The sequence below is a fragment of the Pygocentrus nattereri genome, chromosome 11 (assembly GCF_015220715.1).
Source record: "Pygocentrus nattereri isolate fPygNat1 chromosome 11, fPygNat1.pri, whole genome shotgun sequence".
Lineage (NCBI taxonomy): Eukaryota > Metazoa > Chordata > Actinopteri > Characiformes > Serrasalmidae > Pygocentrus > Pygocentrus nattereri.
The window spans coordinates 34988467-35011082 of record NC_051221.1 but is presented as its reverse complement, the minus strand read 5'-3'; the positions used below and the strand labels follow the sequence as shown (position 1 = coordinate 35011082).

The following is a 22616-nucleotide window of genomic DNA, read 5'->3' as shown; positions in this document are numbered from 1 at the left end:
ATACATTCCGCCAGCTGTGGCCTGTCATAACGCTGTGGAAAACAATGCCATAATATGCATGCCCAAGAGATTAAATCAATAAAAACAATCAGACACTTACTTTCAAGACAGGCACGTTCATAACATCATAGCCCATAGACCTTCATCAAGAAGAGACCATGATTGTGTGGAGGAATTGTGTATAAGCTACTGTTTCACACACTGCTGACTTTTGAAACTTCTCCTTTGATTGCTTATAATGATACTTCATAGAGAGAAGCTGATGACTGACCCAGTACTTTTGAGTTCTGGTCACTCATTCAAAAAAAAAAAAAAAAACTCTCTCCCTAAATGCACATACCACTGACCTGTAGCCAGATGAAACCAATTACAATCTCCATTTCAGCCGGACCTTTTCCAAAAGTGGCGTTCAGTGTTCAAACTGCCTCTAACCTGGTACTAAGATTCACAATTATATTTGTATATTTGTCAGCCACAGTTTATATTACCTCAATATGTGAAATGTACTACAGTTGCAGTAGTTATAAGTGCTGCCTCACTAAGAGAGATGTTAGCTAGCAGTGTTATTTATATGAGCAGATCTCTGTGAACCCCACAGGGTCAAAGTAACATTATATTACATTATACTAATGCTGTTTTACTTAGTTTTAGTTAGACAGGCTTATAAAATGTGTGTGTGTGTGTGTGTGTGTGTGTGTGTGTGTGTGTGTGTGTGTGTGTGTGTGGTTAGACAGGTCCAGTTCACACCTGGTGTTCAAATACGTGGGGTCCAAGCACTTGGGGGAGGGGGGTCCAAGCACTTTTGCTTCACAAACAAATTTGTTTGTGGTTTGTTGAACCACATCATTATATCACCTCTCCTGTTAATATGCACTGTGCAACATATCATAATTGCTACTGTAATGTCACTTTCACTATACACTGTAATATTGCTGCAACTGTATTATACAACTGTATGTAATTGTAAGATAATCAATCAGATGAAAACAATATTAAATCAAACAGTCAAACAGCCTCTTTTCATACATATTTTCTGATATGTCAGTAAACTTTACAAAACATCTCTTTATCCTGTGAATAGGATTAAGCTTATATATATATATATATATATATATATATATATATATATATACTCAAGTATGATTTTATATGCAGTTTTTCAGTGCTTATATATGAAGTCCCTATGTAGATTGCCTTCAAATACACCGTAAAAAACTGATATTAATGTGACAGTACAATCTTGTTAAATTTAACTAATTTTAACAAATCGATCAGCCTGACTTAGCTATCTTGTTTCCTAGCTGCAGTTACAGCCCAAGTTCAAACAAACATTACTCACCAGTGCCATCTAAAGGTGTCATAGCACCAGCCAGAAGTTTTATTGTTTGCATAAAACCCCCTACAACAGACCCACATTCACATTCTATTTGTTGTCGCATAAACATATGATGGTGAAAGCTAACAGTGGAGAAGAAAAATAATTGAGGTCAACTGAAATAGTTGTAATTAGCTCATGAAATTAGTCAGGTGATTCTGTAATAATTGCAACAGGCCTAGATACAACCGTACCGTATCAACATTGAATGAATGAATGAATGAATGAATGAATGAATGAATGAATGAATGCTGTTATATTTTTTGTTATAGTTAGCTGATGGTATTACTATGAACAATAATGATGAATAATTAAAAATAACCTGAGATAAGCAGTACTGTTTTAATACTTACAATATGTCAAAAATCGTTACATATTTTGTATATCTATGTAAGTAATCACATTTAAGCATATGTAAATCCATGATTATTTGTTTTTAATGTACTTTCATTGTCCCCTGTAGCTTATCTATACATTGTCAAACTATTTGGTGAAACTGTACTTTGTCTCGAAAAGCCAATATCAGTTTCATTTGTAATAAAGTGCAACCTTGGTTTAAGATGCAAGCAATAATTTTGCTGTTTATTTTAAATATCATGCAGTGAACAGCAACAGTGCAGTCCTCCAGTCCAACTTGAACTCACTGAGACTGAGGCTAGGCCATTGGAGCAGACGTTCCAGCTGTCTCATTCAAGCATGCTCAGATTGACTCCTAGCACTACCACATAAGATTTTCCAAAACCCAGTCATAATTTTTGTGGAGAATGTCTACCTATTCTGTTCCAAAATACAAATAAGGATGCCACAGTTCAGATGTGGTAGTGTCCTGTCTTACTCTATCTTGTTTATCCATTCATAAAGGTCTCTAGTTCTCTCCATCTGTTCATGCTCTGTTTCCTGTGCTATAACGCTGCATTTCTCTAGTCCTTCTCTCAGTCTCAGTGTCCTGTATCGCTCAGGCCATTAGGCCCAACTGCTCTCCTCTTACGTGTTTCTGCTGATGCTGAGATACTTTTTATTGACCTTGACAGTTGTTTGCAGTGCAAAGACTTCCCCACTAGTTTTCATTCACCATTGTTTCACATGCAAGGACATACCTGTTGGGGGGTGGGGGGCCATGACATATGTAGCACAATTCTTGCAAGCCTTTCTGTGCTGTTCTCTAACACACTGATTTCTTCCTATAAGCAATATAAGCATCACTTCCAAAGACAGCCTGCAATCATTTTTTACATGATTTGAACATGTCAGCAACCCTTTAATGTTTCATGATGAATGGACCAATGTAAATAATTAAAAAATAACTGATTTAGATTGATTGGTTTAAATTGATTTAAATTAAAGTTATGAATGTTTTCCTACTCCTATAAAGCTTCGTTCTGACAGTGACAGCGAGAACATGTGATACAGTACTAGAGTGCAGTACAATAATGGATAAGGAAAGAGAAGAAAAGGAAATAACTGAAAAACAGTTTCAAAACTGTGCAGCATTCCAGTTCAACTTGAATTCAGACTATTTAGATGTCCAAAAATGATTAAAGAATACAGAAAAAAATGGGACCCCTAACAAGCATGCAAGACCCGGTAGACCAACAAAACGGTTACCATCAGATAAACAGACTTTGCGCTTTCATCGTTGAGAGAGAGGAGAAAATCAAGCTCCACTCTTCCTTCAGATCTGAAAAATCCTCAAATGTTTCTGTCCATCCTTCCACTTTGAGATGAACAACTCAACACTATGAGCCTGAAAGGATTTGTAACTGTAAATAAGCTGTTACTGAGAAAAGAAAACAGACAAAAAGAAATAAAAATGCAGATCAAACATTGAAACTGCTAATGTTCTTAGAACAATGGACTGACCACCTCAGAGTCCAGAACTCAACATCACTGAATGATTGAGAAGCAGAAAATACAACCAACTTCTGAGACCGAACTTTGGGGTGTGATGAAACAGCCCTGCAGATTTCTATGAAAACTGAAACTAAGTTTTCTGAAACGAATGAAAGGTGTAATAAAGCGAAAAGTAGACAAACAATAAATACTGAACAAATTGATATTATATTATACAGAGGCTTCTGTGTAATTTTCCCATACGTTTTCTGCTTTTTTTATTGTTAAGAACCGATTTGACTGGAAATTATATAAATGATGGGTGGTCTCTGATTTAGCACAGTACTTTTCCTTCTTCTTTCGGCTGCTCCCTTTAGGGGTCGCCACAGCGGATCATCTGCCTCCATGATTTAGCACAGTACCGAATATCATATATGATATAGTTAGATACACGTTATGAAGATATCATTGATCAGTTATAAATCCCTTTATACGGTTATTTTATTCCTCTGTTTACCTCATTACCTTATTTACTTTGTCACAGCCAGTTATTTTATTTTATTCTTGTATACAAAATTATAGTCTTGAGGGAAGCGGGGTCTCAAGTAGGATGAGGCTGAAGGTCCCCAAGTGGCCTTGCTGGCACTATCCAAACAGGGAACATTTGTGCTCAAGTCTTGCCAAACTCATTTCAGAGGCAGAGCAAAAATATTTTCATCAAGCAAACCCTTCAATACAGACACTTGTTTTTTATTATTATTATTTTTTAATTCAATCAGATTGTTTAACTGACAATATAGCAGCACTTGTGGCATCACAAGAGCTTCATCCTCTGTTCAGTTCTTTGATGTCAGTGTCCTCTTTTTCAAATATCGCCAATTAAAGCGCCTCTCTAGCACTGTTTGTTTGGTACTAGACTGAATGTGTGAAGGAGATGGAGAGGGAGAAAGAGCGAGAGATTGAGAAAGAAGAGGAATGAAGATCAGAGGCTGGTTTGGGTTCTGTGTTCGGCTGCCAAAGCTTTTCCCTGCTGCGCTCTGGCTCTGATGAAAATGTGGGAATTGGATTTCGTTAGTTGCGATTTTGTGTGTTAGTGCAGATCATGCTTCAGCTTGCTGCCTCTCTCCCTCTCACTCTCTCTCTTCCTCTGTCATTCGCCCAGATACCCCCTCCCTTCTCTTTTACTCCCTCCCACCCTCTCCATCTCTTTCTGACTACAGCTCCTCCTTCCACCTTGCACTGTCCTGACACCCCCCTTCTCTCTCTCTCTCTCTCTCTCTCTCTCTCTCTCTCTGTACTGACTGTTTGCTGTCTGTGTGTGTGTGTGTGTGTGTGTGTGTGTGCTGAGCCTGTCTGTATGGTCCATGCTCGCTCGCCCCAAATGGACGGCTTCCGAAGTGTGTGGACACGGATAACGGGCACATCACTTGACTTTCTCCCTTGATCTCTTTATCAACGATTTTGGTTGTTTTTTCATCTGCTGCGAGGGCTCTAGTGATGTCCTGGCAGTTTCTCTCTGATGGCATCTCCTGTCTTTGCGCTGCATGCTGGATTTAATAACTAGCCCTTCTGGATACATCACGTTAAGGCAAACAACTCTGCATTAGTTACTGATCCGGTAAGACCTTATTTCATATGATTCTCCTGAAAGCTGCTGGGTGGGAGCCTTTAGAAGCTTTTACTGATACCAAAAGAAGGCTGATGTGCTTTAGGAAGGTAAGATGAGTCAGATGGGCAAAGCTGTGCAGTGAAACAGCATCACTGTATCACACTGATTAGTATTAAGTATAATTAATCATGTAGATTTATGGTAATTGGCATGTTCCTGTGAACATCAGCTGTGTCTGTACATGGCTGCAGTAAGCAGTATATGATCTGGAATATATGAGTAGGCATGTAGGGGGCTGGCAGGAGGTCTTGGGTTCTAAATCTTTGGCGCATGTTCTGAGCTGAAAGGTCCCTCTGAGACTCAGTAAGGACCAGATGTCCGGCACAATCCTTGCCCTGCCAGACACAACTCTGGACAGGTGGAGGGAGCCTGATAGAGCTACTTTTATCACTGCTAGCACACACACATGTAGGCTTGTATTAATACCTTTGCTGGGTTTTGCCATTGACTCCTTCATTGAATTGCAAGGGTGTTACTGTACAGGTGTATAGGGTCATTTTTTTAAATTAACACACATCACAATGAATCTTTGACAGTTGATTACACATAATATCATAACTATTTTTTTGTATTGGAAGATCTTCAAAAGATTACATTTAGATATGCAAAAGGGACTGCTTAATGAGACTATCTACTTAAATGTGTATACATTTGCATATTTCTTTGCATATTGTTTTAAATTCTTATTACTATTTGTTTCCATTATTAGAAAACCTTTTCAGTTTGTTTTGTAGAACAAAATGCTCCAACTATTAGCAATATATTAAGAAATCCTTTTGTAGCAGCCTTTAGAATAGTATTAAGGAACATGTGAAGAAAGTGTTGCCATTAGCATAAAGGAATCACTTTTTTTGAGATTTGGTTTAAAGATTTTCTGTGATATATAGCAGAACATAGTTATGTGACAGAGCTAAAACTACATTTAATTTCTACTGTGAGTGAACATTTATATTTAACATACAGGAATAAGCAATGTTTTTGAATTTTGACAGCTTATGAGATGTCATGTTATAAATGCAGTTTATTCAGAAAAAAAAAATCCAAAAAATAATTTCTGCCTTTGACACAAATGTTTCATTGACCGACCACTATTGGTTCCGTAAAAGAACCATGTTTGAAAAAGAGATTTGTGAGTATAAAGAATCAGAACCTTCGTGTTTTAAGGGTTGTTCCTGGAACCTTCTGTAATCTGTAATCTGTGTTCTGTAATCTCTAAAAAAGGAATTCATGCTCATGTATCTTATTTGCAAGAAATGATGCTCTAAAGAACCACCTATGCAAAGGTTCGTTAAGTGGTTCTTCTATGGTATTTTCTAGAACTAGTTTTTGACACATTTTTAAAAATGTAGCAACATAATTAATAAGGAAACAAAATAAATAAGTAAAAAGAATGGTCCATCACAACATCAAAAACACCAATGTATTCATGTTTTCTATCAATCCTGGGGACACTTCACATGTAGTCCCCACAAAGTCCTGAACACACACACACATACACACACACACACACACACACACTTGTGGAAGTATTTGGATCATTTTCTGGAGCTGCATGTTGTCATGCCGTGGCACAATTCTCTGGACTCATGCAAATAACATATGACGCTGAGTATAGCTAATTTAATTTTTCAGAGCTGGAATCTTGAGATGTCTGCTATATTTAGTCCAGTGACTAGCACAGCTGGAGAGAAATCTAGAAGTCATCTCCACATTCAGGTGCATGATTTCCTCTGCTCCTTCCTCTACATGGGTTGTTCACTTAAGCGAAGGTGGGTAGGGAATGAGAAAGAGAAAGAGGCAAGCAATGCTAATGGCTTTTAGAGGGGCAATTACATTATGGCTTTCGGAGGCGTTCGGAAACTATGGGTCAGCTAACATACGTTTCAATGAAAAAAAAAAGCGAATAAATAAATAAAAAGAAAAAATCTTTGTTGATAGGGCACAATGCAGAGTGCAGTCTCACCTGCTATTACTGTAAGGAACATCAATATTTATCACATTTCCTCTTTCAGAGGGGAAAGCAGAATAAGACACTGTAGGCAGGGAAAAATAATAAAAGGTAAATCAGATTAGTGGCCATGGGCAGAGTTTCCACCTCTCTTCCTCCACCCATTTTTCATCTCTACACCTTCGTAGTGGGTTACAAAGCAGAGCTGGGGGAGATTGAGAAAATAGCTGTTCATTTCAATAAAATAATTTCAGATAAATCATTTTTACAGGTGAAACCTGCCTTTGATTTGTGCTCAAACTAGTCATTTCCTTTCATTCTGAATCAGAGATCTAGCTGTTAGCAACAATATTTACATTCACTATGTGCCAGTTTCATCAGGAATACACAGTCATATTAGTCCTGGCTCAGCAGCACTCTAAATTTATAACACTGGTAGAGCCAGAGTCCCTTTCCGAGTAGTATCAGTTACTCTGTCCCGTCTCCTCCTCGTGGAACATGAAGTGATTATAATACAGCATGATCCCATTATCACTACTGCAGTCGTGGTCATGGGGCCATGCTTTCCTGGCAGAGAGCACATGATCAGTCTCGTAACAGCTCATAGGAAGACTTGGAAAGAAATTTGACTGCCAAAACTGCCAAACATGCTCTGACTTTGTGCTTTGAAATGGAATTTTGCAGCAGCCTGTTTTGTGAATAAGAAATGAGTGGGAATTTGGTCCACTTGGGAACCTCCCCTGAGTGTGCTCAGCTTAAGATATTAGACTGGGAAGCTCCTAATGCACAGTTTTTTGCTGATGTTGGTTCCAGAGGCAATTTGGAATTCTTTAGTGAGTGATTCAACAGAGGATAGGCGCTGTGCACTTCAGCACTCAGTTATTCCACCCTGCTCTACTGCTTTGTGGCTGAGCTGTTGTTGCTCCTAGGCGCTTCCATTTCACAATAATAGCACTTACAGTTGACTGGAGCAAATCTAGCTGGACAGACATTTCACAATCTGACTTGTGGCAGAGGTGGCATCCTATAACAGTGCCATGTTTCAAGTCACTGAGCTCATCAGTACGACCCATTCTACTGCCAGTGTTTCTCTGTCGAGACTGCAAGGCTATGTGCTTAATTTGATCCTCCGGTTAGAAATGGGTGTGGGTGTACAACCCAGTGTTGGACAGTAACTAAGTAAATGTAATTCGTTACTGTACTTAAGTAGTTTTTTTGTGTATCTGTACTTTACTGAAGTATTTCTCTTTTGGGCGACTTTTTACTTTCACTCCACTACATTTCAAAGTCAAATATCTGACTTTTTACTTCACTACATTTTGAGAAATCGGTCGTTCCTTTTGGTTTTTTGTGTGTATAAAAATGTAACATGTCAAAACAAAAGAACCACAAAGCATCATACCAACCCAGTGCAGCACACGGTTCAACGTCAGTGCAGCAGCATAAAAATCTGGGAGCACATACGTCACCTAAATGATGAACTAACCTAACTTTGTGTAAATAGACCACAATATAGAAATATGTCCACATATGCAGTCGTGACTGGAATGTTTCTTTTTTTCTGAATTCATACAAACACTTTCATTTTATAGTAAATTAGTTTGGGCTGGTTTATGTTTATGAACAGAGGCCTACAGATCAACACAGTAAAGGAAGCTTATTTGTGATCCTGAGTTTAAAGACAGTTTTTATTCAACTTGTAATTAATTTATACAGTAATCTTAAACTGAAACTTCACTTGTGTGTAAAAGTGATTTCAGAGCCACTCGGTTCTCCCTGATGGAAACTGTTTACCTTCAGTGTTTTGTGCTTATGATCATTTTAATAGACGTCAGCGTCACTAATTAATGACGTTCTATTAAAAGACTGGTTTACCAAGAGAGACGCTGGAGGACTTTCACCTGAAATGAGTTCATGAAGCGAGTCTTGTTATAAAAATGATAACAGGACATCAGAGCCAGAATTACTCTTTTAGTACTTTTACTTTATACTTAAGTACATTTGAAGGCAAATACTTCAGTACTTTTGCTCATGTTGAGGTCTAGAGTAAGAACTTCTACTTTTACTGGAGTAATATTTTACCTTGTGTATCTCTACTTTAACTCAAGTACATGATTTGTGTACTGTTAAATGTTAATTGATTGTTGAAATAGGGTTTGTGTGTGTGTGTGTGTGTGTGTGTGTGTGTGTGTGTGTGTGTGTGTGTGTGTGTGTGTGTGTTTGTAATGTCACATCAAAACAACACATAAGATCCTACAGCAGTTAAGCCAGTCATGTTGAAGTTATAAGGCGTGTTTCAGCCCGAGTGCTTATTGAGTGAACAGGGTGGCCAATCACAACAGAGTACATTTACTCATCGCTGTTAAAGCCTCAGTAACAGAAACAGCCTGCTTAACTGTAAATGATGGGGTGGTTGAAAAATGCAAAACATTATTTGAACTGTTTTTGATAGATAAAACTACATAGATGTTACTGTATAAGTGGAGTTAAGAGAGGAAAATAAAATGCAAGGAAAAGTATAAATAGGGTCCCTTTAATGTATGTCTTGCTATACTGAGAAAAGGGATGCAATGTTTGATTCAAATCAACAGTCATTTCCAACAGTAATTAAACTGAAAGACAAAATTAATGAAATATCCTGAAAGCCCTGTCTACATGTGAATGAAGTACATTTAATGCATTACATTTTAAGCGTAGTTATAATTTAACATGGGATAAAATAAACGAGACCAATTCAGTCAACCCCATAAAATCTCAAATATATACAGCAACAATATATAGTAGTGTATTTACATTAACAAGAGCATTATATTGACCATCAAATCCAAGTACTTGGTTCGTTATATATACAAATCAAGCGAGTAGCCCACATATGCTACAACTGTATTCATGTTTATGTTCACTTGCAAACGAATTCCCCAATGGCCCCTTCCATGAACATTGTTGCTAGCTAGCTGTCTAACTATGCAGCATAAATGAATAAATAACACCATAATACCCTGAAGTTTTATTCTGCTCTTTGAGAATGGGAACTTGTCCCACTTGAACACTGAAATGATAGAGATAATCAGCAGTTCACACACATCACAGATCCCGTGTGTGTGTACGCTGTATGTAAATGACACTACATTATGTATAGCTTGAAGTCTGCTGTATGCAAACGGAAACTGCTGCGCCAAATTGGCTTTCAGAAGGTGGAGAGTGGAAGCAGACTGTGAGAAAAACAATACAGCCGATATTGATCAGTCTGAGTGCTGCTGAGGAATGCCTCAATCCCTTTCGAGCATCAGAGAAAGAACGTCAGCAGACTGCTGGAGTGTGACCGCCACTGAATGACCCTGTGTTTCACTCAGACAGTCCACACTTTTCTTTGCACAGGTTGGAGACATGCCATAAACAATACTAAATTGTAGTTAAATGAAGCCATAAAGCACACCACAGGGCTAAAGTCGGTCTAAAACAAACTAATATACGCTGCCTGTCAATATCTGGACACCTTGCCTTTCTTTTTTTTTATTGTAATTTTCTCACTGATACTTTTTTCAATTTAGTGAGAAACTAACACAGCATATACAGCACTGTGCAAAAGCCTTCAGTACTTAAACAGTTTGTTTAAGCAGTGTATCCAGACAATGAGGGCCAGTTGCCCAGAAATGGTTTAAGTTTAGATTTAGACTGAACCAAAACATGGTGAATCAGCACTGGAAGCTCTTTTAGTCTAGAATTAAGCTCAGTCTAGGTGTGGGGAAACTGGCTACTTGTAAAAACACCATGTAGCGATAGATTAAATCTAAATAAATGTTATAAATAAATGTTAACATTCCTGTTTCCAAAAAAGTAGTTCATATCATTTGACCCAGACCTCACATTCCATCAGTGGCACACATGATTAAATGCAATAAAGAATCAATGAAGTGAACATAGTATTAAGAACTTAAAAAATACCCAATATCAGGCTGGCAATAGTAAAGGACTGAAAATGGTCAAACAAAAGCGCTGACAAACATAAATTCAGTACTTTTGTCCATCCATCCATCCATCATCTTCCGCTTCTCCGGGGTTCAGGTCGCGGGGGCAGCATCCTAAGCAATGAGGCCCAGACCTCCCTTTCCCCAGCCACTTCCACTAGCTCCCTGGGGGGGATTCTGAGGTGCTCCCAGGCCAGCTGGGCGATATAGTCACACCAGCGTGTCCTGGGTCTTCCCCGGGGTCTCCTCCCGGGTGGACTTGCCTGTGACACCTCCCTGGCTCTCCACCCTTTCCCGCCTGAGAACCATGGCCTCGGATTTGGAGGTACTGATCCTCATCCCGGCCACTTCACACTCGGCTGCAAACCAATCCAGCGAAAGCTGAAGTTCACAGCCTGATGTCCCCAATAGGACCACATCATCTGCAAACAGCAGCGATGTGACCCTGAGGTCACCAAACCGGACACCCTCCATCCCCTGACTGCGCCTAGAAATTCTATCCATAAAAATTATGAATAGAATCAGTGACAAAGGGCAGCCTCTGTTCAACTCTCACTGGGAACGAGTCTGACTTACTGCCGGCCATGCGAACCAAACTCCTGCTTTGTTTGTACAGGGCCTGAATGGCTCGTAGCAAAGAGCCATGTACCCCGTACTCCCGAAGCACCTCCCACAGAATACCCTGGGGAACATAGTCGAATGCCTTCTCCAAATCCACAAAGCACATGTGGACTGGTTGGGCAAACTCCCATGAACCCTCCAGAACCCTGGAGAGGGTAAAGAGTTGGTCCAGTGTTCCACGACCCGGGCGGAACCCGCACTGCTCCTCCTGAATCCAAGGTTCGACTATAAGCCGGACTCTCTTCTCCGCTACCCCTGCATAGACCTTACCAGGGAGGCTGAGGAGTGTGATTCCCCTGCAGTTGGAACACACCCTCCGGTCCCCCTTTTTAAAAAGAGGCACCACCACCCCGGTCTGCCAATCCAGTGGCACCGCCCCCGATGTCCACGCAATGTTGAAAAGGCACGTCAGCCAAGACAGCCCCACAACATCCAGAGCCTTGAGGAACTCGGGACAGATCTCATCCACCCATGGAGCCCTGCCGCCAAGGAGCTTTTTAACTACCTTAGCGACTTCGGCCTCAGTAATGGACAAGCCTATTCCCATGTCCCCAGACTCTGCCTCCTCACTGGAGAACGTGTTGGTGGGATTGAGAAGGTCCTCAAAGTATTCCTTCCACCGCCCAATATCGTCTTCAGTCGAAGTCAGCAGCACACCATCTCCACTATATACAGTGCTAGTGGCACACTGCTTTCCCCTTCTGAGTCGCCTGACGGTTTGCCAGAATCTTTTCAGAGCTGACTTAAAGTCACTTTCCAAGGCCTCACCGAACTCTTCCCACACCTGGGTCACTACTTTTGTATCAATGTTATTTGTATTTATTCTAGTATTAGTGTTTCCATGAGCAACAGTGAGGCCCAGTATTAATTATAGTTATGATTCAGTTCTTGGTTTGGCTAATCAATACTTCATTAAATTAAAATAGTTGTGCTGCAGATGGAATTTTAACAAATTTATGAGATGGCTCAGAGAGAAATCCAGAACCAAATGTCTGTTCTTCTATCCAGCTTATAAGACAGCAACTGCTTTTTTGATTCTATATTATTCTTGTTGTTTGTATTGCATTGTTTGTTTGTTTTTCTCAGTGTTATTGTAAGCTAAATACCATAACTGAACACTTTATTAGACACCTACCTTGTTACTACACTCATTGTCCATTTTATCAGCTCCACTTACCATATAGGTGCACTTTGTAGTTCTACAATTACAGACTGAAGTCCATCTGTGCATATTTTGTTATACTACCTTTACATCATTCAGTCAGGACCCCCACAGGACCACCACAGAGCAGATATTATTTGGGCGGTGGATCATTCTCAGCACTGTCACTGTGTAACACTGACATGGTGGTGGTGTGTTAGTGTGTGTTGTGCTGGTATGAGTGGATCAGATGCAGCAGTGCTGCTGGAGGTTTTAAACACTGTGTCCATTCACTGTCCAATCTATTAGACACTCCTACCTTGTCAGTCCACCTTGTAGATGTAAAGTCATAGACGACAGTTCATCTGCTGCTCCACAGTTTGTGTTGGTCATCCTCTAGTCCTTCATCAGTGGTCACAGGATGCTGCCCACAGGACACTGTTGGCTGGTTATTTTTGGCTGGTGGTCTACTTTCAGTCCAGCAGTGACACTGAGGTGTTTTAAAAACTCCAGCAGCACACTAACACACCACCTGTAGTGCAGTGCTGAGTGTTCTTGTAGTGCTGAGAATCCACCACCCAATAATACCTGCTCTGTGAAGGTCCTGAGCATTGAAGAACAGGGTAAAAGGGAGCTAACAAAGTATGCAGAGAATTAACTACAATCTGTAGTTGTAGAAATATGAAGTGCACCTACATGGTAAGTGGTCAGTGGAGGTGGCAGCTCTTGAGTAGAAAGGGTTTTGCGTTGTCCGCTTCAATAAAAGTGAATCCGTCATAACTTTCCAACGTGATTTTCAATGGCAGTGAACCTCCAACAGCTCAGATTCGTGGATGATTTCCGAAATTGCATTGAAAGAGCCGTGAGTACAGTGAGACCTGACATGCTCAATCGAGTATGGGATGACTTTGACTGCTGTGTTGACACTGACTGTGTAGCTGGAGGACGTCATACTGAGCACTTGTAAAATTACATAATAAACTTTATGCTCGCTTTACTCAACTTACTGCATTGTTCTGTAGTGATTTACATGTGATATAAATCATTCTGAAATTGGATGAATCTTGTGTGTATACATATATATATATATATATATATATATATATATATATATATATAATAGAAATAATAACAGAACGAATCCATATGTCATTGAAAGCCCATCCTCAATGATGTATATCTTTAAAAAAGAAAATTCTTGAAAGTGTTCTATAATATGTTTTTCTTCCTATTGTTAAAAGCACATGTGGGTTTTACATTATGTACATTAATGTGAATGTAATAGTTTCCAAAAAATGTTTACACATTTATATTGTTTTCTTAAAAATGCACCCAAAACTGACAAAATCATGTTATTTTTTACTGAAAACACACACAAAAAAGTCCTCAAACTTTTATAGGCAGTATAATTCCTATTAATTTGTTGATTGAACAACATGAGCTGCTTCACTTTGACCTGATATTAGTGTGCTTTGATAGTGAGGGGTTAAATTTCAATCAGTTTGTAACACTGGGTTTAGGCGTGTTTGAAAAGCAGATGAAAGCAGCTTTGACCCAGTGATATTGAGTGAGCTAATCAGTGCTAATGGAGCTAAAGGCACCTGCTGTTCATAGCCCAGCAAAATGTAGACCACAGTATCTGGCTATGTTATATATTCAGGCCTATCTGGCAAATGCTTCAAATTTTCATTAACTCCATTCATCACATCCATCAGAATTCATCCATCTACTCATTAGGTCATAATAATTACTGTTAGAGTGATGAATCAGACAAATCTGACCCAGTGTGTGACATACTGCTTTCTAAAAAATAAATGAAAGCATGCATATTCAAAAGTACTAGTAGCAGCCATGTGAAGCCTGAATTTTGTCTGTGTGGTCAAGACAACTTGTTGAAGTGCAGACCGAGCATCAGAATAGGGAAGAAAGGGGATTTAAGTGACTTTGAACGTGGCGTGGTTGTTGGTGCCAGACGAGTATTTCAGAAACTGCTGATCTACTGGGATTTTCACACACAACCATCTCTAGGGTTTACAGAGAACGGTCCGAAAAAGAGAAAATACCCAGTGAGCGGTCAGTTGTGTGGACGAAAATGCCTTGTTGATGTAAGAGGTCAGAGGAGAATGGGCAGACTGGTTTGAGATGATAGAAAGGCAACAGTAACTCAAATCACCAACCAAAATCTCTGAGGAACGTTTCCAACACCTTCTTGAAAGTATGGCATAAAGAATTAAGGCGGTTCTGAAGGCAAAAGGGGGTCCAACCTTTTACTAGCAAGGTGTACCTAATAAAGTGGCCGGTGAGTGTAGATGTGCAGTTTTCACGGTGCTAATTGGGGGGCTATAAGCTTCCTAATTTTACTTTTCAGCTACATTGACCTTGTAACTCCAGTGCAAAACTAAAGAGGTAAACTTCAGACCAAGATGTTTTGGCTGATCAGATTAGTTCAGCTGATGAGAAAACTGATGACTTCAAAGTTGATCAAATGGCTGTGAAAGGAGCTGTTCAATTAACATTGAGTTCATATTCTGAAATGAATGTGTTAACTGAGATGCCCAGAGACATTATATGACCTATTGCCAGTCTACTTGTGTTTCATATCCATCCAAATGGCTACAGTGCATTTTCCCCATTAAATGATCACTTCATTATACCAATCTGTGTATATAGTAATGGTGAGATGAAACTGATCTACTCTTTGCCCAGAGGTTATGGATAGAAGATCAGAGACCAGGCAGTGTGTGTTCAGCTGCATTCGTTTTTTCCTTTTGCATAAAAAAAAGCAGCGTGTGTGGAAAAATACAACAGCGGTGGACTGAAATATGCTTGTACTTTTGATTTCCACTCATGAGATATGAGCAGAGATGTGTTGCTGCTGCTTTACACGCTCGCTTGAGTGTTTGTTTTCAGTGTGTAAGATCCGAAACGAGCATGTCTGCTCCCGCTGCTTTAAACCATAAAATTCCCACTTCACTCACTTGACTTTTCTTTCAAGTTTTGCAAAGGTCAGACAGGATTATCAGAAAGAAGAGAAAGAAAGTAAATGAGAGAGAGAGAGACAGAGAGAGTTATAGTAGAGAAAGAGAAGGAAGCAGATTGAGGTGGGTATGGCCTAAGCCAAACTGGAAACGATTTAAAGGAAACCAAGTGATGCTTGTTATCTATGGGTTCAGGGATCAGAGAGAGAGAGAGGGAGGAAGCGAGAGAGAGAGAGAATGAAAGTAAAATGATAACAAAAGATTTTGCATTTGAATGTATTTGAATATACTGTCATGAACACTGACCATAACAAAAAAATATTGGGCCTGGGATTACCAGAAAAGTTCATAGCAGTAATGAGCGAGAATCTTTTGAGGTGAGTCAGATTATACAGACTTATTTAGTACACTGAATTTCTTTCCTATGATTTTATTGTGCCAAGTGGTCGCCAGAGTTTGATGACCTTTATAATATAACTCTACAAAATGTTTAATCAGGCTCATTTACACTGCGGATATGAAAGGTGTTTTAGCCCTGACTGCTTTTCAAATGAGGCCCAATACAGGACAACCAATCAGAACAGAGCTCATTTATATACCAGTCTTAAAGCAATAACAAAATTAGCATGTTTAATAAGGAACAAAGCAAAGTTGGTAATGTTCCTATGAAAGTGTGTGTTATGCTTTTTGAGCATGCAAATGGTCTGCAACATTACAAAGTTTAAAGTACACACCAGAGAGATTCCCTCAGTGACCGGAAGGTTGCCGGTTCGATCCCCAGGGCTGACAGTCCATGAGCAAGACACCTAACCCCCAACTGCTCCCCGGGCACCGTGGATAGGGCTGCCCACCGCTCCGGGCAAGTGTGCTCACTGCCCCCTAGTGTGTGTGTGTTCACTAGTGTGTATGTGGTGTTTCACTTCACGGATGGGTTAAATGCGGAGGTGGAATTTCCCCGGTTGCGGGATCAAAAAAGTATCACTTAACTTAACTTAACTTAATTGAAACACATAGAAATGTAGGATATGGATGCTTTCCCATACTGGGAACCTGACCTGTAAAGCCTTTAAATTCTGTAATGCTCTATGTTTGTTTTCTGGATTTTGTCAACCATGTTGCCGCTGTCCAATGTCCACTTTTGTCAGTTTTTATTGTTCTCCATTGTTTGAACTTTAGCAGCTGCCCCTTACATTGTGGGACCATTTCATAATGATGGACCACCTACAGAAATTCTCCAAAATGGCTTAAAATAAAGTCCCTTTACATGAACTTACATTAAACAAAGGACATATTTGCCATATCCTGTTACCACTGTATATATACTTATATATACCTGTTACCACTGTATATATATAAGTTACCACTGTGTATATACTTGTTTTTCTTTGGACAGTGATGATATGATTCACGTGTAATTAACTGACATGAACCTTTCAGGTTTCTCCCTAGAGGTAAAACTTATTTTGAGTCCCACATGTTAGCCAGCTTGGCCAATAATTGTATTTAGTATATTATTATTATATTGTGAATTTGACTGTAATTCAGTCAATCAGACCACATAGGGTGTATGTTAGAAGTACCATGATGTGCAGTTTGTTCCAGGCTGAACTTACCAGTACTCTGTTTTGCCATATGATGTATCTGCACCTTGGTGAGACACTTTTAGTGCCATCTTTAGTTTTATCACGTTTATTTTTAGTTTCATCTTCAGGGAATGAAATTCATTATTTATATTCCTGTGCAATAATAGGTCCAGAAAAAAAAAAAACAAGCAATTTGGATGAAAGTCCCATTGATATCAGTGGAGTTTTACCTTGTCAGGATTTTAATCCAGCCTCTGACATTTAATTTGGAGGCAAATTGGGGTGAAGAGCGTGTGCTGGGTGACTCTGTGTCGGTGGTGAGGAAACAGCTCCATTCCAGACTCTGATTATGACTTTCTCCTCTTTTCTCTTGTACCAATTTTATACTTCAGCCGTTATTCAACAGGAATGACAATGTAAAAGCCTTCTGTCCATCTTCACACAAAAGCCTTAGAGAAATGATGAATGCATAAGGCACAGTGTGCTTTATGAAGGATGGACAGATGTGACTTAGAGGTGAATCTTTTAGTGCTCTTGTATGAGTGCTGGGTTTTTTTTGTCTGAGTCTGGTGAAAGGCCTAATTGGATTCATTGTAACTGCATTTGGTCATGAACGATTGGATTTGAAAGCTAATAAAAACTAATAAAAGGCATTGAGATTTAAACTTAACACAACATAAAGACTGACTGTCTCCTTCTCTCTGCCTTGCTTTTCCACTAGCCCTCTTTCACTATGTTTCTATGGAGTATTTTCCCAGTGTGCTGCCTACCATTCATGATTCCATTAGAGCTCACGTATCTCCTCCGGTTGCTCCATAATTGTGAGGCCTCTTTTGCTTTTTTGCTATTGTGGCGTGCATTATTCAGAACAGGAGTTGCTCCATTCGCTCATTTACCCATTTAAGTAATCTGGATGCTACCATTTCGTCCCTTAAGGACTACTACTTGTCTTATTGCTCTCTCATCTTCCTCAGCATTGACTCTCATCTTCATCTGCCAGTACCTGTTTTAGTGTTACCCCTTAGCACCAAATGAGACATGATGATAATCTGGATGTGTTGCTTGTTCTTTCTATACCCACTTTGTCCTTCTACACCCATGTGTATAGCACCCACCATAAAAGGTGAGAAATCACACAGTGTGCCCTTTTTAATTTGAGAGATTGTCTCCTCTCACCTCCAGCCAAGTTCATTCAAGATTAGACATGGCTAAATTCTAGTCATTAATTCAAGCTGAGAGGAGCAGTGGGCCTCTAACATGCAATGAAAGGTCTTACATCGACACTTACATGCGAATCCTGCTCTCACCTTTGGACCTGATATCAGTCGTAGAAACATTCCATCTTATTCTACAGTGGACTGTCATTGTTAACCCTTAGTTTTCCGAGGATTCAGACTTATTCTACACTGAATTTACATTATGTAACTATTTATTTGTAATTACACAATAATTACATTGTTATAAACTGTAGTACAGTTTCATTCAGTTGTTTCCATGTCAAAAAACACAAACATTGCAAAAGTATTTGTATTACTTTTCAAATTTTTGTCATAATAAAATGTCATCTTTTTTTTTATTGAGAAAGGCCTGAATCTACGTGATTCAAGTGAAATGTGTACATGATTTCCACATTAATGGAGTAAGTCTCACTTCATTAGGATAGCCCCCAATAGATATAGTTCAAATTCGTAAGCCAACATCTGTTGAAGTCTTATGACATGGTTTAGGATTGGTACCAGGGAGAAGTTAAGGACCAGGTTTAGGGTTAAGGTTAGGTTTTGGGTTGAGGTTAGAGTTAGGTTTAAGACCAGGGTTAGATTTAGGAAAAATGAAGGTTAATTTCATAGGTGTTTAGTTGAATGTCAGTTAAATTTTATATGAGCATCAGCAACACATCTCTAGTGGGCTATGCAAATAAACTGTTATTTAAAATGCATGACATCGACACACTGTTTTTAAAAGTAAGCCAACTAAAAGACCTGATGTCATGTATGTGGAACTTATGTGCACATTTGATCAGGTACATTTTTCAGACTGCAGTTTAAATGTAATTGCATATGACATAGGAGTTTAGGAAGGTTAATTTTATGTGTTATAATTAGTGATGTCAGTGTTAATGAGATAAATATTTCATCTTTATTTTTACCGCGTTAACACTTTGTCCTAGTTTGTCCCTTCAAAACATCCACAGTTGATCAGGACATGAGACCTGGCTGCTTGTGTGCTGCATGTGAGTCTGTGACTGTAATCCTCTTGATCAAATACAGCTTTTGAAAGGCACAAAGTTGCACTGATGGCTCTCCAAAGTTATTTCCGGCAACTGCAATACCGTGACTTTGTTCGTCACCGAAGCACATCAAGTCTGAAGCATCATTGACAAGCAAAAAACACCAGTGATGCCGAAAATAACAGTCATTTGGCAGACTACCCTGGACAGAGCTCACAGGAGAACTGTAAAACCAACTGCAAGCAGCAAACTAGCAAAAGCAACAGCAAAGTGGAAATCTCCAGTTCGCCTCCAAACAAGACATGGTGTAATGATTTGAGCTTGTGAGGCTAGAGTCATGGAGAACCAATGACTGTGCGTATCAACTAAGATAGATTGCTATTTTATGAGTCACACCTTTAGCTAGATAACGATCATCTCTACTAACTAAAGAGGGCAGAATGCACAGACTGCAGAACAGTTTTGCAAGGTGAGGCCAGGAATCAGGACTTCCCTTCGACCTGCTGTTATTGGAAGAAATTGTTTGACTGTTTCTCTCTAAGACTGTTTGCACATGTATTACTCCAGTGTTGCTATCAAGACAACACAGTTTGTTTAATCTGCTGCCTGAGTCATATGATAGTTTGCCACTTTTTGCGCACTAAGAAAAAAAAAAGATCCAGCAGGGTTGTGGAATTTACAAACTGACAATATGTTGATATTACATGAATGAATTTGTGCTGTCTGGTTTAAGTGAAGTGGACAGAAATGTTTATTTTGACCCAGAAACAAACCCATTCCAATGCAACAGAAATAAGTGGCACTAAAATGTTTGTTTTCACAGACAAGATCCATCAGGGTTGCAGTGTTGCTGAGATTATCTTGGCTTTTTACTGCCCTTTATTAGCGTTACATTATATTGTCTCATCTTTTGCCATTGTTCATCCACACATTATGTATGTATGTATGTGTGTGTGTGTGTGTGTGTGTGTGTGTGTGTGTGTGTGTGTGTGTGTGTGTGTGTGTGTTTTAGCTGGTGCTCCAGTGTTGCTGCATGTCATCCTAACCCCTCTACCATAACTCATCATGTCCCTGTAGCAGATAAACTATTAGTATTCATGTGTGTGTGTGTGTGTGTGTGTGTGAGAGAGAGAGAGAGAGAGAGAGAGAGAGAGAGAGAGAGTGACTGAGAGAAGTCCGTTACTGATTCTGCTGAGTGTGGAGTCTTCAGGGTTAGAGAGAAAATCAACTCTCAGATCATATGATCTATGTCTCAACAAAGTCCTCTCCCTGAGAAAACAGCCTCCATCCTGCACTATTAATCAGCCCAGAGATTACAGCTCAAGAGCAATTTTCTAATTAGTGTCACTGTTCAATATTAATTAAAAACTGGTGAAATTAATCAAAACAGCACTTCACTAATGCTTCTATAAAATACTGATGTAACCCAGTGAGGCAGCCTGCCTCTATGTAAACTACTTTTTTTACATGTTAACCCACTACCTCTGACTCAAGAGTTTTATTGTCATATGCACAACAGAACAGGATGGAATTCTTACTTTGCTGTTACTCCACTCCTCCACAAAAAAATAGATTATAAGAAAAACACTAAAAACAATAGTAAAAAAGTACAGTTTGTAAGTTACGTAAGCTGTGATGTTCCAATGTTTTCATGTTCTTTCAGCTTTTAGTTTTGTAACTTCTTGTGCCTGTTCAGTGTAAAGAAAGTATCTGATTGGCTACTGGGGCTTAAAATTGTTATTTTGGTGCTTAGCACATCTCTCTTCAGGCCATGAGCTGGTATATGTACATTTAGTTAAAAAGACCGCAAATATTTAAAGAAAAAGAAATATTTATCCAACCTCTCCATATTGAGTGTGGTTAGCTTTAGATGTCTATAAGAATGATAGCTGTTAGATGTCTGGTCACAGCTCACCAGCTCAGACATGACAGGGGCTTGGACCCTCCCTACACCTGAACTCCATCATTTGCAGCACCTCGAGTTTCTCTTCTGGAGCTCAAAGGTTCTGGTCTTCTCCCACGAAAAAGAAAATTGACCAAAGACTGATACTTGCTGCCAAACCTGGTTTCCCCTCTACTGTTGGCATGATTGTTTGCCTTGAGAGGCTTTAACTGCCTAGAATGTTAAAATTAGTGTAAAATGAGGTCCATAAGTTTATCATTCTTATATGCCATCTTCCATGATGATCCAACTCCTGGTCTTCATACAGGCACTTTAATAGTATTGCTCTGATTTGATTTTATACATAATGGTACATATACAATTCTTAGATTTCTCATAGTAACTAAGAAAAAGTACTCCATTGCATTTGAGTGATCACATTTCCTTCAGATACCAATAAAATGATTATTTCTAGTGATATTAACTGTCTCTGTGTGGTTAACCATCAACTGTACTTCATTCAAAGATATTTTTGAGCACCACTTTTTTTGGTCATTATTATCAAGAATATCTCATTTCTATTTTCTAACTTGTAATACATCAATAATTAGCAATAACAAATATGCTACTCCCATGCTCCAATTCTCAAATATTTGTTAGGTTCAGATTTCAATTCAGATTTCTCGTAGCCTGTCTCTCACCTTTAAAAGATTTTGCCGTGAATATAACTACACTTTCTTGTATCTACACGCTTTGTGCACAGCACTGCTGTGTCTGATCCACTCAGACCAGCACAACACACAATAATACACCACCAAACCGTCAGCGTCACTGCAGTGCAGAGAACAATCCACCACCCATCCGCTCTGTTGTAGTGCTGAGGGGTGTCCTGACCACTGAAGAACAGACTAACAAAGTATCAGAGAAACAGATGGACTACAGTCTGTGAGTAAGTGCTCCTCCACGGTAACTTGAGCTGAGACAATGGGAAAACACTGTAGATACAAGGAGTTCCTAATGAAGTGCTTGATGAGTACATACAATAAGATCACTGTTGCTATTAGCTCAGGATCAGGCTACGTTCAGGTTCAGGTTCAGGTTTCCATCCAAAACGGCTCAGACAGAAATTTCGGGTTAGGATGAAAATTAAAGGTCTTCAGCTGTTGAGAAATGGAGTCAGTGAGACTTTTCTGCAGGGCCCCTAGTGGCCATTCTGATGGTGGAATGGAGATTGACTCAGATATTTTGAATACAGTCAAATAAAAAAGTTTCCTTGTACCTCTGCTATTAGATTAAATAGGACACCTTTGGCTCTGTGTGTGTGGTATGACAGGTGAACTGCTAGTGAGCAAGGAGGGGTGAAGGGGAGGGTGAGACCCCTGTGAAACCGATTG

The 22616-nt window shown here is 39.4% G+C and overlaps 1 protein-coding gene across 1 annotated transcript in view; it reads left to right on the top strand.

The window, feature by feature from the left end:
• Positions 1–4487: 4487 nt before the first annotated feature.
• The window catches only part of lingo1a (leucine rich repeat and Ig domain containing 1a), a 159608-nt gene continuing 141479 nt past the window's right edge, over positions 4488–22616 (top strand). The window contains exon 1 of the mRNA XM_017714972.2: positions 4488–4823. The gene's annotated coding sequence lies outside the window, so the exon portion shown is untranslated. The remainder of the gene's footprint in view (positions 4824–22616) is intronic.